The following is a 19,038-nucleotide window of genomic DNA, read 5'->3' as shown; positions in this document are numbered from 1 at the left end:
GCCAGATAAATATGATCAAATAATATCAATAATGAAAAACGCCCCCAGATGTTTACACGTATTTAAAGGGAGTTATCTCCCTTAATAATTTATCGCTCTTGCATACTTTTTTGTTTATTTTGAAACGTAACAGTTACGTTTCAAAATAAACAAAAAGTATGCAAGAGTGGTAAAATATAATATGTGATATATATGAAGTTGACATTGATAATGGGTAAGCGTATACTTAAAATAGGTAAAAAAAAACCCAGGTAAATCAATTAATTGCGCAAGTACAGCTGACATCTTGTGAACTTACGAACGGTTCGAAATTAGTAAATTTATCAATTACGCGATTAATGGGATAAAATAGCTTTGCCTTTAACTTTACTGTTAATGAGTACTATTACCAAGAAAATAAATATTATTTTCTTTTATATAATACCATACTTATCATAATCTAGGTCTGCAACAATAATTATTAAAGAAAACCCAAATATTGCATCATATGTCCCATGGAATACGTACGATATGGTTAACCTGTTTTAAAATGAAAGTTAAAAACTCCATATTATGTCATCGATAGCTGGCGACATTATTTGTATCACATTGTACGTGCAATCTAATTGTAATATCCCCTAGATAACCGTCAAGTTGAGGGGATCACGTGGCTAAGTGGGTAAGACGCTGGCTCGCTAGTCTGGAGGTCGGGTGTTCGATCCCTGTATTGGCCGAGAAAGTTCATCCAGATTTTCCGGCGTGGTTCCCTCTTGTCAGTGATGCAGGACGGAGGGCCTGACAAGGACAGCTGTCTAGTCCTTCGGATGAGACGAAAAACCGAGGTCCCGTGTATACATTAGAATGCACGTAAAAGATCCCTTGGCAGTTGGAATTCGATATAAGAGTAGGCGATAGTGCCGCTGCCCGGGCAAAATTTCCCTCATAGCACACTGTATGGCGTATGCCCGTCTTAATTAGCCCAGTATAGGAGCAGAACAGTAGGACGTTAAACCCCATTTCATTTCATTTCATTTCATTTCATGTCCATCTTTCCAGCACATTTAACGAAATCAATAATAAAAAAAACCCAGGAAAAACACGAATGAATGGGCACCTAGCATAATGCAGGCTGTCGATACTGCCATGTCAATTTTGCATTGGGCTAAATAATTGGCCCATGACGTCATTGAATTATTGACGTCATTTGAAGAAACGGGGGGAGGAGACGTGTATTGGAATGGCACAGATGGATGGGGCTACTTTATTCTTAACAGCTCAAGAAATCTTTCAACACAACGAGACTGCTAAAAGGTGTGTATTACAATTTTAATTGAAAGGTCTTTTGTTTTTTGTTTTGTTTAGTTCATTGACACTGCATTGGCGTATCAACTTATATTATACCTTTCTAAATAATATGACTTTTGTTTTAGCCAACAGAAATTATTACACGAAATCTTATCAAAGAGAGCCGATATAGAATTTGATTATCTGAGTTCTCTAGCAGAGTGGCAGAAACATTATGAATCTTTAATTAATTCAGAAGGTACGATTCTTCTATTATATTTCATGGTTCCTAGACTAATATTTACTGTAGTTGATTAAAGTAAACACAAGGTAGTGATAGAGAGAGAGAAAAGAGAGAGAGAGAGAGAGAGAGAGGGGGGGGGGTAACGTCCACTCGACACAACCAGGTAATTTCGGGACTAACATATGGTTCAATTCAATAATTTTATTTCAATAATTCGCTTGCACGCAGGGTCTTAGCAGTGGGAGGACTCGTGGAAAACCACGAGGTTGGACACGCGACCTCATTCCTTGTCACGTACAACCGGGGATTCGAAACCACGCCAGTTGACTCAATGACAGACCTTATAATACAGCGCGCACGCACTAACCATTCGGCATCCACCACCACCCCACCCCCACCCCCAAACACAAGCTAGGGGCCGATGGAAATAAAATGAAATGGGGTTTAAATCCCTACTTTTCTGCTCCGACTGGGCTATTGAAGACGGAAAACAATTACTGTATTTTTTAATCGGAGCTACGTTTATACCTTGATTCTGTAGATAATTTTTGTGTTTCAATTCCAAAATTCAAATGCATTATGTAAACTGTAGATATTAAAGAGTTCATCGGGATTTTCCGGCGTAGTTTCCCCTTGTCAGTGAACAGCTGTCTAGTCGTTAGGATGGGGTGCAAAACCGAAGTCCTGTGTACAGATTGCCGTGCACGTAAAAGATCCCTTGAGAGTTGGAATTCGATATGAGTAGGCCGTAGTGCTGCTGTCCGGGCGAAATGTCCCTCATCGTACACTGTATGGCGTATGCCCGTCTTTATTAGCCCAGTCGGAGTAGTGCAGCAGGACATTAAAGCCCATTTCTTTTCATTTCGTTTATTATCGTAGCAACGGTACTTGTCAACCGAGACTAAGTGTGGATTATCCATTTTATCGTTAAATTTTAAAATCTGGCGGATGTTTAAATCCATTTAAATCTCAGCCGATGGTCTAGAAAGTTGATTATGGGCTTGTCATGTGAATAAATGTCTAAATAATAGTTTATATAACATTTGAAGTTAACATAAAGATCTGCTTCAGGCAGGTTTAGCTCATACATAATGGGGGGGTCACGTGGCTAAGTGGGTAAGACGCTGGCTCGCTAGCCTGGAGGTCGGGTGTTCGATCCCTGCATTGGCCGAGAAAGTTCATCCAGATTTTCCGGCGTGGTTCCCCCTTGTCAGTGAAGCAGGACGGAGGGCCTGACAAGGACAGCTGTCTAGTCCTTCGGGTGAGACGAAAAACCGAGGTCCCGTGTATACATTGGAATGCACGTAAAAGATCCCTTGGCAGTTGGAATTCGATATAAGAGTAGGCGATAGTGTCGCTGCCCGGGCAAAATTTCCCTCATAGCACACTGTATGGCGTATGCCCGTCTTCATTAGCCCAGTATAGGAGCAGAACAGTAGGACGTTAAACCCCATTTCATTTCATTTCATTTCATACATAATGCACCTTTAATATACATGTAATTCCTATTCGTTTGTTGTTTTTTTTTATTTCTATACAGAATTTGTATATACCGGAGAAATACGCGATGTATTTTTACTGTTATCAAGGGAATCTGAAAGTGCGGCAAATATACATCATAATATATTTAATAAAATATACACGGGAGGGTGTAATGTGCTGAAAACAGCCATCAGGTTAGTTATATATATTTAATAAAATATACCAAGGGCTGGAGGGGGGGGGGGTAATGTGCTGAAAGTTGTAAGATAAAATAAGATAAGATTTTATTGTATCATTGCATACACAGTTTAAACAAAAGTTGATCATACAATTATAACATAACATCTGGGGTGATCCTTTATGGATGTATAAAGTTGTATATTCAATAAAATAAACAAGGGGGCAGAGGGCGGGGGGGAACAGCCATCGGGTTAGTTATTATTTATTTATTTCACTAATGGCATAATATACAAGGGTGGTGTAAATTGTTGAAAAGAGCCACCCCAGGTGAGCCCAGGGTCAAATTATCCAGACGCAATTCGCCAGAGCCCCAAATTCGCGACGCACCCAAATTCGTCCGGGTCATGCTCGTTAATTTGATAGCACATATGTAGGGGTGAAGCGTGGCAACGCAGCGTGATTCGCGCGCGCCAACGTCGATGGCCTAAATCATTCACGGAGTCATGCTGGTTAATTTGATACCACATGTTGTGGAAGTGGACCGTGATGGGCGCATACATACATACATACATACATAATACTTTGATTTTATTTGTATAGATAAAATGTTATACATATTATTATATTTATACTCTAGTGTTACTAGTATGATACTCATATGAAATGTTATACATATTATTATATTTATACTCTAGCGCTACTAGTGATGCTCATATGAAATCTAAAATACAGAAAAAGGCCGATACAGTTCTATCTGAATTCAATACCATCGAGAAAAAACATTCTGAACTTCTGCAGAAGCTGAAAACGGCAAAACAGGTACATTTTATTATTGTTCTGACTCGGGTGTGGTGTGCTACATTCGGTCTGTATCTCATTCAGAATGGTTCATTTTTGATAAAAAAAATCACGGAATTGTTTGTTTTTAGGATTCTGTTGGATGAGTTTTATTCAACGCCAAGAGAATTTGTGTGTGCTGAAATGGTGCGAGAGAGAGAGAGAGAGAGAGAGAGAGAGAGAGGGGTTAACGTCCACTCGACACCAACTAGGTCATTTCGGGACTAACATATGGTTCAATTTTATTTCAATAATTCGCTTGCGCATAGGTGTCTTTAGAAGTGGGAGGAAACCGGAGGACCCGGAGAAAACCCACGAGGTTGGACAGGCGACCCTGCTCCTTGTCACGTACAACCTGGGAATCGAAACCACGCCAGTTGACTCAATGACAGACCTTATGATACAACACACACGCGCTAACCAATCGGCCATCCAACCCCCCGAAGTTAAATGGGGTTTAACATTTTACTGTTCTGCTCCCACATGAAGACGGGCATGCGCCATACAGTGTGCTGTACAATGGGGACAATTTTGCCCGGACAGCGGCACTACGGCCTACTCTTATATGGAATTTCAACTGACAAGAGTTCTTTTACATACACGCCAATGTGCACACGGGACCTCGATTTTTCGTACCATCCTAAGGACTAAAGAGATTATGTGATAATACAATGTGCTGTACCTGATCATAACGGATACATAACCGCATCAAATTTAACTCATCGCAATGTCCTTTTAATTCTGCTAGGCAACACTCATAATAATTAACAAATTGGGGCAATCTAATTAAAATATAGATCTATATTTCGTTTCGTTTTTTATACTTTCGATGGCCTACACTACATGTAGATCTAACAAGTTATAGTGGGAGTTCACATTCTATGACGTCAGGTACCAAGCCAGCGACATTTGACCCGATTACGTCATTCATTTGATTAACCAATTAGCCACCGCCATCTATTTTTTTTATCTACTTTTGCTTTGTTTTGATTTCTATTGCCGCTAATGTCTACCCACCGTTCCGCGCAAAAAAGGTCAAACGCTCGATTCGACAGACCAATTGATTGGCTGAACCCTCATTTCAAGCAGAACACGAGTTAAATAAAAATGCGTCCAGATCCAAGTGTAGTAAAGACAAGTAAAATCGAAATTTTGAACTATAAAAACGAAACGAAATTGGATCTGTGTTTTAATCAGAATGACATTGGGGGAATATCTTGTGACTTTTGGCCAGATCAACTCCAGATAATCAGTTCTACAAGCATCCTATTCCTACCAAGACTAGCTGACCTTAGCCTTAGCGAATTGACCCCAACTCCAATGCAATAAGCAATAATCACTCATAAGTCAAAAAGTACATTTGAGCAGAAAGACGGGAAGACCGAGATTCCGGTTAGTTCAAAGAGAAATGAAATGAAATGAAATGGGGGTTAATGTTCTCTCCCGGCTGGGCTAATGGTGACGGGTATATGTCATACAATGTGCTATGAGGGACATTTTGCCCCAGGCAGCGGCACTATGGTCTACTCTTATATCGAATTGCAGCTGCCAAGGGATCTTTTACTTGAACGTCAATGTAGACACTGGACCTCGGCTTTTCATCCTTTAATGAACAACTAGACAGCTGTCATTTTCAGGCCCTCCTCCCTGTACCATTGACAAGGGGACACCATATCGGAAAACAGTTTAAAGAGAGTGGTTATATTTATATTTTTAGAACAAGAACTATGCTGTAGCTGCCAAGAAAGATGTCGAGGAACAAGTTCGCGGCCAAAAGAGATATGGTACAGTTCCTTTAACTACCTCGAAAATAGAATCATTAAAAGAAAGACTGGTTACTCTAGACCAAAATGTAGAAACACATAATAATAACGTTATCCAGGCGGAAACGGTCCTGTCCAGATTTCTCAACTCGAATGGCAAGGTAGATAATGTCGAATTAAATATTTAATGCGGTGGTTGCTATGTTTTTTTAACTTAAACAGGACTTATGTAAGTGCTAAATCTGCCTATTGCAGGTCTTTCTTTGGGCCTAAATTGTTATCTAAACTATTAATAATTAGATATTTATTAACATGAAAAGTCTTTAATAAACTCTCTAGGGCATTGATTACAAAGGTTTGGCCATTTTTTTAAATTTTTTTTTTAAATATTTTTATTCAGGTTGTGTGAATGGGATTGGATAACAGGCTTAGCCTATGTAAAACCCCTCTCCCTAAATAATTTGTATATATATTATTAATGCAAAATGGGTGCATATACATAGTTATAATTGCAAATACATACTTACTATATAAATATAATACAATGGGTGAAAATGTACAGTATATATAGTAGTTAATAATTATACATATACAACCATAGTAAGAATTGTTTAATAATAGACAACATTATACATAAAATAGACGATAAAATATTATTTGATCGAGATTAAAATCTGTTTGACATATCTATAATGACCAGTACGTTGGTTACGATCAATGCACACATCATATCAAAACTACAACCATTGATAACTTCACACAAAATAAAGAGATAGAGAAATGGGGTTTAACGTCCACTCGACACAAACTAGGTCATTTCGGGACTAACATATGGTTTAATTTTATTTCAATAATTCACTTGCGCATAGGTGTCTTTAGCAGTGGGAGGAAACCGGAGGACCCAGAGAAAACCCACGAGGTTGACAGGCGACCCTACACCTTGTCACGTACAACCGGGGATTCGAAACCACGCCAGTCGACTCAATGAGAGACTTTATGATACAGCGCGCGCACGCTAACCATTCAGCCATCCAACCCCCCTTCACACAAAATAAAGTAATTTGAATACAGTTTTCAATAGACATTTTGTAATATTTATTTTTAAAATATTATAGCGAGAACGGACAGCTCTTTATCTAAATCTTACATAATCCCTTTTTAACTTGTGTAAAAAAAAGTCATAGTGTATCTTTTCTATTAAAAGATTAAACGCCTTTAGGTCACGAAATGAAATGAAATGAAATGGGGTTTAACGTCCTACTGTTCTGCTCCTATGCTGGGCTAATGAAGACGGGCATACGCCATACAGTGTGCTATGGGGGAAATTTTGCCCGGGCATCGGCACTACGGCCTACTCTTATATCGAATTCCAACTGCCAAAGGATCTTTTACGTGCATTCTAATGTATACACGGGACCTCGGTTTTTCGTCTCATCCGAAGGACTAGACAGCTGTCCTTGTCAGGCCCTCCGTCCTGCATCACTGACAAGGGGGAACCACGCCGGAAAATGTGGATGAACTTTCTCGGCCAATGTAGGGATCGAACACCCGACCCCCAGGCTAGCGAGCCAGCGTCTTACCAACTTAGCCACGTGATCCCCGCCTTTAGGTCACTGCCCTGATAATAGCATGAGAGATGCTAATTGTAGGTCGGTTGAGGAGGTTCGGGAATTTCCTGAGTTCACAATGGCCTCTTTATATAAATGAGTATTTTTGGTGAATACTAACCCTAACCCTTTCGATGGCCTACACTACTTGAAGATCTGACCAGTTGTACTCGAGGGTCGTGTCAAGGGTCGTACGAGCGGCTTTTGACCCTATGACGTCAGACATTGGTTAATCAATCAGCGTTGGCATTTCTAGTGGTTTACTGTTTCATTGGCTTATCCCGCACTTCAACCAAACGCCAGTAATATAACAATTTTTCCAGATTCTAGTGTAGTAAAGACATGTAAAACGAAATGTTGATTGAACTATAAGAAAACGAAACGAAATATAGATCTGTTATTTAATGAAATTGATGGTAATATATCTATTTTATTATGTTTTATTAGAAACTAGCAGTCATAGTTAAAGATCTGGAGGATGTATCAGCCAATTATCTTGATACATCAATTCAATCTTTACAAAATACTTTATCAGTTTTCCGCGAACAAGAAGATGTTATTATCAGGTAATAATCCATTATAACTAGAGTTAAAATGAAATCGAAATGAAAGAAATGAAATGACGTTTGACGCTATACTGTTCTGCTCCGACAGGGTTAATGAGACGGGGATACGCCATACAGTGTGCAATGAGGGATGAGGGAAATTTTGCCCGGGCAGTGGGACTATGACCTCTTGTTATATCGAATTCCAACAGCCAAGGGATATTTTACGTGCATGCCAATTAGGGGGTCTCGGTTTTTCGTTCCATCCGAACGACTATAGACAGCTGTCTGTGTCAGACTCCCCGTCCTGCACCAATGACATGGGGAAACCATGCCGGAAAATTTGGATGAACTTTCTCGGCCAATGCAGGGATCGAACACCCGACCTCCAGGCTAGCGAGCCAGCGTCTTACCCACTTAGCCACCGTGGCCCCCTTACAATGATATCATAGGAAGTACACTGTATACAACTCTTCATTAGCCCAGTCGGAGCAGAACAGTAGGACGTTAAACCCCATTTCATTTCATTAATAACATTGTTGCACTCGGATAGTTTTTAGAGGTGAAAACATGGAATTGAATGGGGGGGGGGGGGCATCTCACCTATGAAGACGAGCCTACGCTACCTGACTACGACGCCGTGGACTACCCTTTTCTATATATGTCTAACGGTCAGGGGGTCTTTAACTTTTCGCTAATGACATTCACAAGATCTCGGCTAAACGTTTTTCCTTCCCAGGCCCTGAAAAGGGGAAGATCCCAAGTATCTGTTCGGCCAACATCGGGATCGACTTAGAGGCCGGGGAATCTTCCGAGCAGTGATCGAAGAAAAATAATACAAATCAATGCGCGTAGGGGAACTACTGTGTTCTGATATTCGCACGCCATATTGGAAATGCTAGCATGCAAGACTGGAGTTGGTTATTAACTGAATTTGCATCCGTCTTTTTATATTGTATTTCTAGGAATGAAAAACAGAAAATATTGTTCAAGAGTGATCAACTTTTATCAAGAGTTAAGACATTTAAAGGGCATTGTTTGGATAAAGTGAAATCGAAAGTAGCAACTCAGATATCATCCGCTGATTTATCCATCCGGGTAAGTACCCCATCTTCTGATTTGTATCGTTACCATCCTCATTATGTGTCAGTCTGTTGGCTAGCGAGCGCCCAAAACTGTTAGTTTGTGTGTGTGGGGGGGGGGGGGGGCATCAGCGCTACCATTTATTTGCAAATATCTGGTTTGGTCTATTTCTTAGGAGTAAACCCCTGGAACGCCATTTTGCCTTGCCACGCTCGTTTCGATGGAACTGGTGTATGAACGATAAAATTGCTTCACCTTGCTCGAAGGCTATATGGTATGATCTCCCCGTTACCCATCAGCTCCTACAGGGTATGAGTTAAATTTTCACGCCAAATTATTATGTTAAAATTGTAGCAAGTTCAACCATTTCTCGATGTGCAAAATGATGGAGAGACAACACGTGATATGACAGGAGATGGTCAAGTGTCACATGGTCTACCGGACGGGTGAGTAGCTAGGAGGTCAAATCTAAATATATATTAAGGCCACATCCAGATTTCGTTAAGGTCACAAGATGTAAACAGGGCTAGGACGCGTGATTGCTGCCAAGGATTTTGGGGTAGGGTTAGGGCACGTGGGGGTTAGGGCTAGGGCTATATTTCGTGTTAGGGTTAGTGCTAGCCCTGTTTACATCCCGTGACCTTTGACCAAATCTGCAGGTGGCCTGAATATATAGACCTAACCGTGCCTATAGATAGAGTATAAATACCCGAATGAGTAAAATAAAAGTCATCTTTTAACGTAGTCCATTTTAAAGGATATTTACGAATTAAGGCATCGGTTACATTTTATTCGAGAGAGAGAGAGAGAGAGAGAGAGAGAGAGAGAGAGTGAGAGAGCGATAAATGGGGTTTAACGTCCACTCGACACAAACTAGGTCATTTCGGGACTAACATATGGTTTAATTTTTATTTCAATAATTCGATTGCGCGTAGGGGTCTTTAGCAGTGGGAGGAAACCGGAGGACCCAGAGAAAACCCATTAGGTTGGACAGGCGACCCTACTCCTTGTCACGTACAACCGGGGATTCGAAACCACGTCAGTTGACTCAATGACAGGTCCTATGATACAGCGCGCACGTGCTAACCATTCGGTCATCCCTCCCCCCATTTTATTCGAAGATAAACCCTTACCAACGAAATCAATGGCGTTGCCGAGATTTTGTAATGCTCGGTGCCAACATCATGATTGTATGCCCCCCCCCCCCCCGCCACCTCCCCATGTTTCAAATATATAGGGTCTAGTACTCAGAAATGTGAGAAAGTAAAATATTCTAGATATGATGTTAAAAATTATGAATTAAACTTTTTGTTCAAATTAAGTAGGGCATCTTGTACAAATTTTTAAAAAAAACCCTTAATCTTATTTTCACTTTTCGTCTGGGTTCCCAGCCCCCTCCGACCGCAAGACCCCCTACCCACAATAACACCCCCCCCCCCCCCCCGCCCTGATGAAATGGATGTCCGTGACCATCGCTCCCTCTGCTCCCTTTGTATGCACCACTGTCAAAGATCTAAGTAATAAATCAAAAAAATTACAAAAGCTTGTAATAATTAGATTAAATAATATCTATCGCCCGCCAGTTTCTCGTCTAATACTGAGGCTAATTATGACGTCATCCTATTATTTAAAAATATTAATTGTATCTATTGATAGGCACGCCCGGTTTGTTAGTAAGTAAATATATTTTATTACGTTTAAATTTTGGATACGGTTTCTCTTGATTAGTTAGGCTATCGCCATAATTCTATTTGAAAACAATCTGGTGTTCTGTATTTGAAAGGGGCGTTGGATGGTCTAGTGGTTAACGCGTGCGCGTTGTATCATAAGGTCTGTCATTGAGTCAAGTAGCGTGGTTTCGATTACTGTGCCACCGTGTGGGTTTTCTCTGCGTCGTCCATTTTCCTTCCAATGCTAACGAAATAACGCTCAGGCATATTTATGAAATAAAAATGTACCATATCCCGAAACGATCCAATTCTGTCTTTCTCGCTTTTCTTTATGTTTTCTGTACTTTTGAGTTATTATTTTTTTCCATACAGAAGTTCTGGTCCATCTGCTTCTACGGCCATGTTTCCACCATCCCGACACCTCAAATCTACTCATTCTACACCGGTTAATGTTGGAGACGATAGACGGCACCCATCAACACACCCCGTCCACACAACACACCCCGTCCACACAACGCACACTGTAGACGCCCTTTATTCCGAGGCTCCGACGCGTCCAGGTACCACAGACACCGTGGAAGCGTTTTACACGGGTTCTGATGATTCTATAGAAGATAGAAAGGCGAGACGAGAAGCCAAGAGATATAACAGATATAAAGAAATACCAGATACACCGTGGATAGATCCAACTATTAAATCATCAAGTAAGTTATCACACATAAATCATACTCTTTTACCACACTCTTCCATCATTAATCACACTCATTTATCACACTCTTCCATCATTAATCACACTCATTTATCACACTCTTCCATCATTAATCACACTCATTTATTACACTCCTCCATCATTAATCACACTCATTTATCACACTACTCCATCTTTAATCACACTCATTTATCACACTACTCCATCTTTAATCACACTCTTGATTCACACTCCTCCATCATTAATCACACTTATTTATCACACTGCTCCATCATTAATCACACTCATTTATCACACTCCTCCATCATTAATCACACTCATTTATCACACTACTCCATCTTTAATCACACTCATTTATCACACTCCTCCATCTTTAATCACACTCCCCCATCATTTATCACACTCATTTATCACACTCCTCCATTATTAATCACACTCATTTATCACACTACTCCATATCACACTCATTTATCACATTCCTTCATCTTTTACTTCTCTATCATTTATTACACTCATTTTTATCACTCATTTATCACGCCCTTTATTAAACTGCTTTATTACACTGCTTTATCACGCCCTTTATTACACTCCTTTACCACGCCTTTCTCACGCCCTTTATTACACTCCTTTACCACGCCCTTTATTACACTGCTTTCTCACGCCCTTTATGACACTCCTTTACCACGCCTTTATCACGCCCTTTAATTACAGCCCTTTATCATGCCCTTTAATTACACGCCTTTAGCACACCCTTTAATCACACTCCTTTATCAGCCCCTATAATTACAGTTCTTCCTTTATTGCGCTCTTTAATCACAGCACTGCTATATCACGTCCTTTAATTACATTCCTTTATTACACTCCTTTATCACGCCGGTCAGGATTTTGTTATTAAGATGTAATATATTTACAGGACAGAGTCTGAGTAGTATCGAGTCCATTGATTGGATAGAAGAACAAGTAGCGCCATATAAAGAAGAGATGAGGTCACAGGCTAGAGATTTCTGTATGCCTGAAGATTGTTCCGAGGAAAGCGATCAAGGTAATATAGATGTCACGCCATTGTAAATTTGAGATGGGATTTAACGTCAATTAAACGGGAGGGAGTTTCGGGACTATCAATAATTTGCTTGTGTGCAGGGGACCTTTAGAAGTTGGAGGGATTCTGAATATCCGGAGAAGCCCTCTAGGGTAGGGAGGCAACACGACCCTTTGTTACTTACTATAGATAGGCGGCCTTATAATCTACAACACATGCATTAATCCACGCAGGCAAACAAAAATTCCAGATTTTTTAAAACGAGTTTGAGTGAATAATAAAAATCCTCGATTCGAAAGATTCTTTAAATTGTTTGAAGAGATGGGTATCTACAGGTCACAACTCTATTGAATACAATTACTGCTTATCTGTCTACATTTAAAGATACTTTCCCACAAAAGTATTTATCGGGTGGTTATTTCCAATATAAGTATGGCAATTTTGGTATGTATGGCAAGTAGAGACACCCGATCTTATTTCAAAAATACTGGTTTCCTTGATAAACACCCATTGAGCGCGCACAGGACAAAAATGAGAGAGTGTCACTAAATGGCAGTCTAAGGATTAAGGGCTGTCTCCTCGAGTGACGTCAAAGGTTGCACGCGTTGGTTGTCTGACCTCTTTGCGTTAGGGAGCGCTTGATGTGTATTATGATAAATTTGATGGTGAGCGGACGTGGAAAAAGTGAGAGAAAATGTCCTAGCGATTACAGTGTTTTGAGAGGGATTTGAAGCAAATGCTTTTATAGATTAATTAGTTTGAATATTGTTTTAGTCCAAATATATCATCAAATCACCCAGTTTTTACGCGGGAAGGTATCGTCAAAAATTTTAAAATTTTACGCCCATAGATTGTATTTAATAGATAGTTTCAGTACAATTACAAAACAAATCGCGTAACGATACCCACACTACCACTGAGAAACGTCAACCAGTTTTGAGAGCGAGAGAGAAATGGGGTTTAACGTCCACTCGACACAAACTAGGTCATTTCGGGACTAACATATGGTTTAATTTTATTTCAATAATTCGCTTGCACGTAGGGGTCTTTAGCAATGGGAGGAAACCGGGGGACCCGGAGAAAACCCACGAGGTTGGACAGGCGACCCTACTCCTTGTCACGTACAACCGGGGATTCGAAACCACGCCAGTTGACTAAATGACAGACTTTATGATACAGTGCGCACGTGAAAACCAGTGTATTAGCAGTGTAATAAAGGGCGCGATAAAATAGTTATGAATGAGTGATAAAAATGAGTGTGATAAATGATAGAGGAGTAAATGGTGAAGGAGTGTGATAAATGAGTGTGATTAAAGATGGAGTAGTGTGATAAAAAAAAGTTTTATTTATGAGTGTGATAAAGTTAACTTACTTGATGATTTATGATACAGCGCGCACGTGCTAACCCCCCCCCCCCCCCAACCCGTTTTGAAAAACACCGAGATTCAAATGTAGGTAATCACATCAATACTATTGACCCACATTTTCTTATTTTTGTTTTACTTTTATTTTATTTTTTTGTAACAGAAATTTGCACATCAAAGACCCGTATTAAGAAAATATGCGATGATACCACGTCGACATCAGAGGATGAATGTGACGTGGTTGACGACGATAGTGTTGAGGAAGACGTGAAGAATGATGAAGTATTTATTGATGATTTTACTAATGTCCAGGATGTTACTCATCGTCGTAACACAAAAGTCATAGCACGCTTTGATTACACAGCGAGGAAACCAGGAGAACTTAGTTTTAAGAAAGGTAATATTAAATGAGCTAAATCTCTATGGATCGCAACGCATATAATATAATTAGTGTGCCAATTTTAACATTTTCATTGTGTCTTAAGGGAGCTAAATCGCTACTATTTGGGTCCTAGAAATTGACACAAATGGGTTGCAATATAACACTATGGGGTCTATATACTGTGGAAGTTACCTAATTTCTGTAGAGAGAGAGATAGAGAGAGAGAGAGAGAGAGAGAGAGAGAGAGAGAGAGATAAATGGGGTTTAACGTCCACTCGACACAAACTAGGTCATTTCGGGACTAACATATGGTTTAATTTTATTTCAATAATTCGCTTGCGCGTAGGGGTCTTTAGCAGTGGGAGGAAACCGGAGGACCCGAAGAAAACCCACGAGGTTGGATTCTGTAGAGAGGTTCTGGTTAATGTTTCGTCGTCGTTAGCTAGTACCGCTGACAACAAGAAATAGGCTAACAACACTGGTGGTCTAAAGTCGGGCAATGACATCATAGTCTGATAATCCAAATATGGTAATCCCATGTGTTAGAATCGCGGTTAGCCGCCATCCGAGGTGCCCATATAAGTATACTGTGTTGAAATCCAGGATAGCGTCTGTGCAGCTGACCAATCCGATAAAGGAGGTACATGGTCAATTTCCCGGGGCTCGATACATGACTCATGCACGTAACCTCTTTATAACGAACGTGCGCGGTCGAATTTCCTTTGGATATCATTGGGAAGCTGGGAACACCACAGCCTCCTGGGCTGAAAGGCTGGGAAATAAACATCTTTCGAATTAGAGCACCCCGTTAAGTCGTAGGACTTAGGGGGTACATCAGTAAACTTGTCCTACGAAATGGTGGGGTAAAGAGAATGATGTTAATCGTAATCTTGTAAACACAAACTGGGGAAAGAGAACTTATATGTAGCTTATATTAATGTCGTAGATGTGTGTCTAGTTTCCTGTATTATGGATGTTGTAAAGATATAAAAAACATAGTTAACGTAAAAAGTGTTCCAGTCTTAATTTAACATTGGAAATAGTTATCACAACGTGAAGTCGAATAAAGGCCTAGACGATAGTGTCACCCTAGTATCACGGGCCGTATCACAAAGGGGAGGTAATTCATAATTGATCTATTTAACGACACCGTAGTGTCACAGCAATGCATATAATTATGTAATCTGAATGTATATAGACTGATTTACATTCATACTTTTTAGGTTTTTACTCTAATTTCAAATTCGTTATGTTCGGCGAAATAAGCCAGAAGTCTCAGTCGAATGGCAATCTCGAGCGTCTGGTTATTCCAGTCTATTGCGCATGCTCTACAGATAAAATATTGCGTCACCATTTGAAATGACTTGTGGAATATGTCTAGCCTCGTTTTTCTTCTTCCTTGTTACAAATGGCGCTGAAATGCATTATGGTACACGATTCGTGTACCAATGGTAAAATGTTTATTTTGTCTTAAATATTGGATATCAGAAGCCCGTCTTTTCCCGGTAACATCACAACATCAATGTTGATTTAAATTGACAAATAATTCGTGTTTTCAATGCAGAAGATTTTGGATGATATATTGAGTTAGAGACTTACCTACTTTAAATATTGGATATAAGAAGCCCATCAATGTTGATTTAAATTGACCAGTGTTTGCAAAGTCAAAGCCCCAAACATTCATAACTTCGCCCAGAATAAATTGAAATTTTCAAAATATTCCTTTTTATCACACCCATTTATCACACTCCTCCATCATTAATCACACTCATTTATCACACTACTCCATCATTAATCACACTCATTTATCACACTACTCCATCTTTAATCACACTCATTTATCACACTCCTCCATCATTTATCACACTCCTCCATCATTTACTCCTCTATCATTTATCACACTCATTTATAACTCCTTTATCACGCCCTTTAATAACACTCCTTATCACACCTTTTAACAAGACTTCTTTATCGCATTCCTTTATTATCCTCTTTAATTACAATCCTTTATAACGCCCTTTAACAAGACTCCCTTATCGCGCCCTTTAATTACACTCCTTTATCGCTCAGGACGACCAGCTCCGTGGCTATTTCATTTATTGTTTCTCATTTTACCCAACAGGCCAGATAATCAAACAGAAGCTTGGTAAGGATGAATATGGCTTCTCCTACGGATGGACGCGAGCTAGTAAATTTGTACACAAACAACATGGCTACTACCCATCAGAATTAGTTACTTCAACTCCCATATCAGACTACAGAATGCCTTGAATAACTACCCATCAGAATTAGTTACTATAGAATGCCTTGAATAACTACCAATCAGAATTAGTTACTACAGAATGCCTTGAATAACTACCCATCAGAATTAGTTACTACAGAATGCCTTGAATAACCACCATCACTACACATCAGAATTAGTTACTTCAACTCTCATAGCAGACTACAGAATACCTTGAATAAACTACCCATCAGATTTAGTTACATCAGCCCCCATAGCAGATCGGGGAATGCCTTGAATATAAAGAGTGTGTGTCTTGTTTTATTTATTGTTTTATTATGTTGTCTCTGTTTTGTTGTGCTGTTGTCTTCTAGTTTATCAAATTATTATTGTGTATCATATTATTGATTCATTATGGTGTCTCTGTGTTGCTGTGCGGTTGTCTTCTGGTTTATCAAATTATTATTTTTTTTATTATTTTGTCTATGAATTGTTGTGTGATTGTAGTAGTTTATCAAATTATTATTTTGTTATTCTTTTATTATTGTATCTGTGTTTTGCTGTGTGATTGTCGTCTAGTTGCTCAAAATATTATTATGTATCATATTGTATTGGTTTATTTTGTTGTCCCTGTTTATCTTCTAGTTTATCAAATGATTATTATGTGTGGTTGTCTTCTAGTGTATCAAATTATTATCATAATATTGTTTTATTATTTTGTCTATAACAATAATATAATAATGAATTTATATAGCGCCTCTCATCTAGAACTGTTCTACTTGATGCCTCTGAGCTGCACTGTCACGTTTGGTATTCACGGTTAAATAAGTGAGTCTTCAAGCATGAATTAAAGGACTCTGTGATTTGTTGTGTGGTCGTCTAATAGTTTATCCTGTATTACATTAATTGTAGCATACGAGGCGTCCAGAATGAGGATTTAACGTACGACAAGATAATTTTGAAACGCGATAGTTTAGATCATTCTGGCCTATGTTGGTTATTATTAATTGATAGGGGATCAAGTAATGTTGTTTGTTGTAAAGGATTTCACGAGGTATCCAGTGTGGACACTGGCTTTTATGTATTGGAAAGGTTCCAAGTTGTTATTCGTTGGAAGGCATCAAGTATTGTTTTTGTTCTTATTCATTGGGAGGGTATTAACTATGGATACTTGTTGATATTCATCGAGAAGGCTATCAAGTATTGTTATGCATTGGGAAGACATCAAGTATCGTTATTGGGTGTTATTGGAAAGGTGTCAAGTTGTCATTCGTTGGAAGGCATCGAGTATTGTTATTGGTTGTTATTCATTGGGAGGGTATTAACTATAGATATTCGATGATATTCATCGAGGAGGCTATTAAGTATTGTTATTCGTTGTTATCCACTGGAGGGGTGTAAAGTATTGTTATTGGAGAGATGCCAAGTATGTTTACTGGCTATTATTTATTGGGAAGGTGCTAAATTGTTATTCATGGGAAGGCCGTCGAGTATTGTTATTCGTTGTTATGACATCAAGTAATATTGATAGTATCAAGTATTGTTATTCGTTGTTATGGCATCAAGAAATATTGATAGTATCAAGTATTGTTATTCATTGGTTGTGATTGGTTGTTATTCATGGGGAAGGTATGAAATATTATTCGTTGTTATTCATTAATATGTTGTCAAGTATTGTTATTGGTTGCTATTCATCGGAAGAGTATTACGTATTTTTACCCGTTTTCTTTTCTTTATAATGTATTCATCGTTATCCGTAATCACCATCACCATGGTATAACCTTGTTTAAACCACAGTAGTCACCGTCATAATTGTTACCATGGACAATGACATACAGTCGTACAGCCCTGTCCAATCACCACAGTAGCCACCATGGTTACCATGGACAATACCATTACAGTCGTACGGCCCTGTCCAATCACCACAGTAGTCACTATGGTTACCATGGACAATACCATTACATTCGTTCAGCCATGTCCAATCACCACAGTAGTCACCGTCATCAACACCCCTACCATTATTGTACATAATGATTTTATTCAAAAATATCATAAAATTATAATTATTCGATACCATTAAATAGGAAAATGGCGGGTCGTTATGTTTATTCCCTGTCTTTCTCCTAAAAATATAAATTAAAATATTAATACATAACGTGGTACATTTATAGTTATCGTTGTTTTTTTTTTTTTATCATTAATATTTTTTAAAACACATCAATTAAGAAAATATTTAATATTTTTTAAAACAAATTTATGAATATATTAATATTTGTTATTTATAAATATGATTAATATTTTTGTAAACACATTTTAGTTTCCAGTATTGATATAAATTCTATATTTTTGTAAATTGAACTCTATATTTTTTGTAAATTGAATTCTATATTTTTGTAAACTGAATTCTATATTTTTGTAAATTAATTTCTATTGTTTTGTAAATTCAATTCTATATTTTTTGTAAATTCAATTCTATATTTTTGTTAAATTAAATTCTATATTGTTGTAAATTAAATTCTATATTTTTCTTTAATAAATTTAAATTGTTGCACATGTATTTTGAATTTTATATTTTTGTTAAATTAAATTCTATATTTTTGTAAATTCAATTCTCTATTTTTTATTGACATCTTCAAGTATAAATAATTA

This window comes from Patella vulgata, chromosome 6 (genome assembly GCF_932274485.2).
Source record: "Patella vulgata chromosome 6, xgPatVulg1.2, whole genome shotgun sequence".
In the NCBI taxonomy this organism is placed as follows: domain Eukaryota; kingdom Metazoa; phylum Mollusca; class Gastropoda; family Patellidae; genus Patella; species Patella vulgata.
This window is presented reverse-complemented; position numbering follows the sequence as displayed.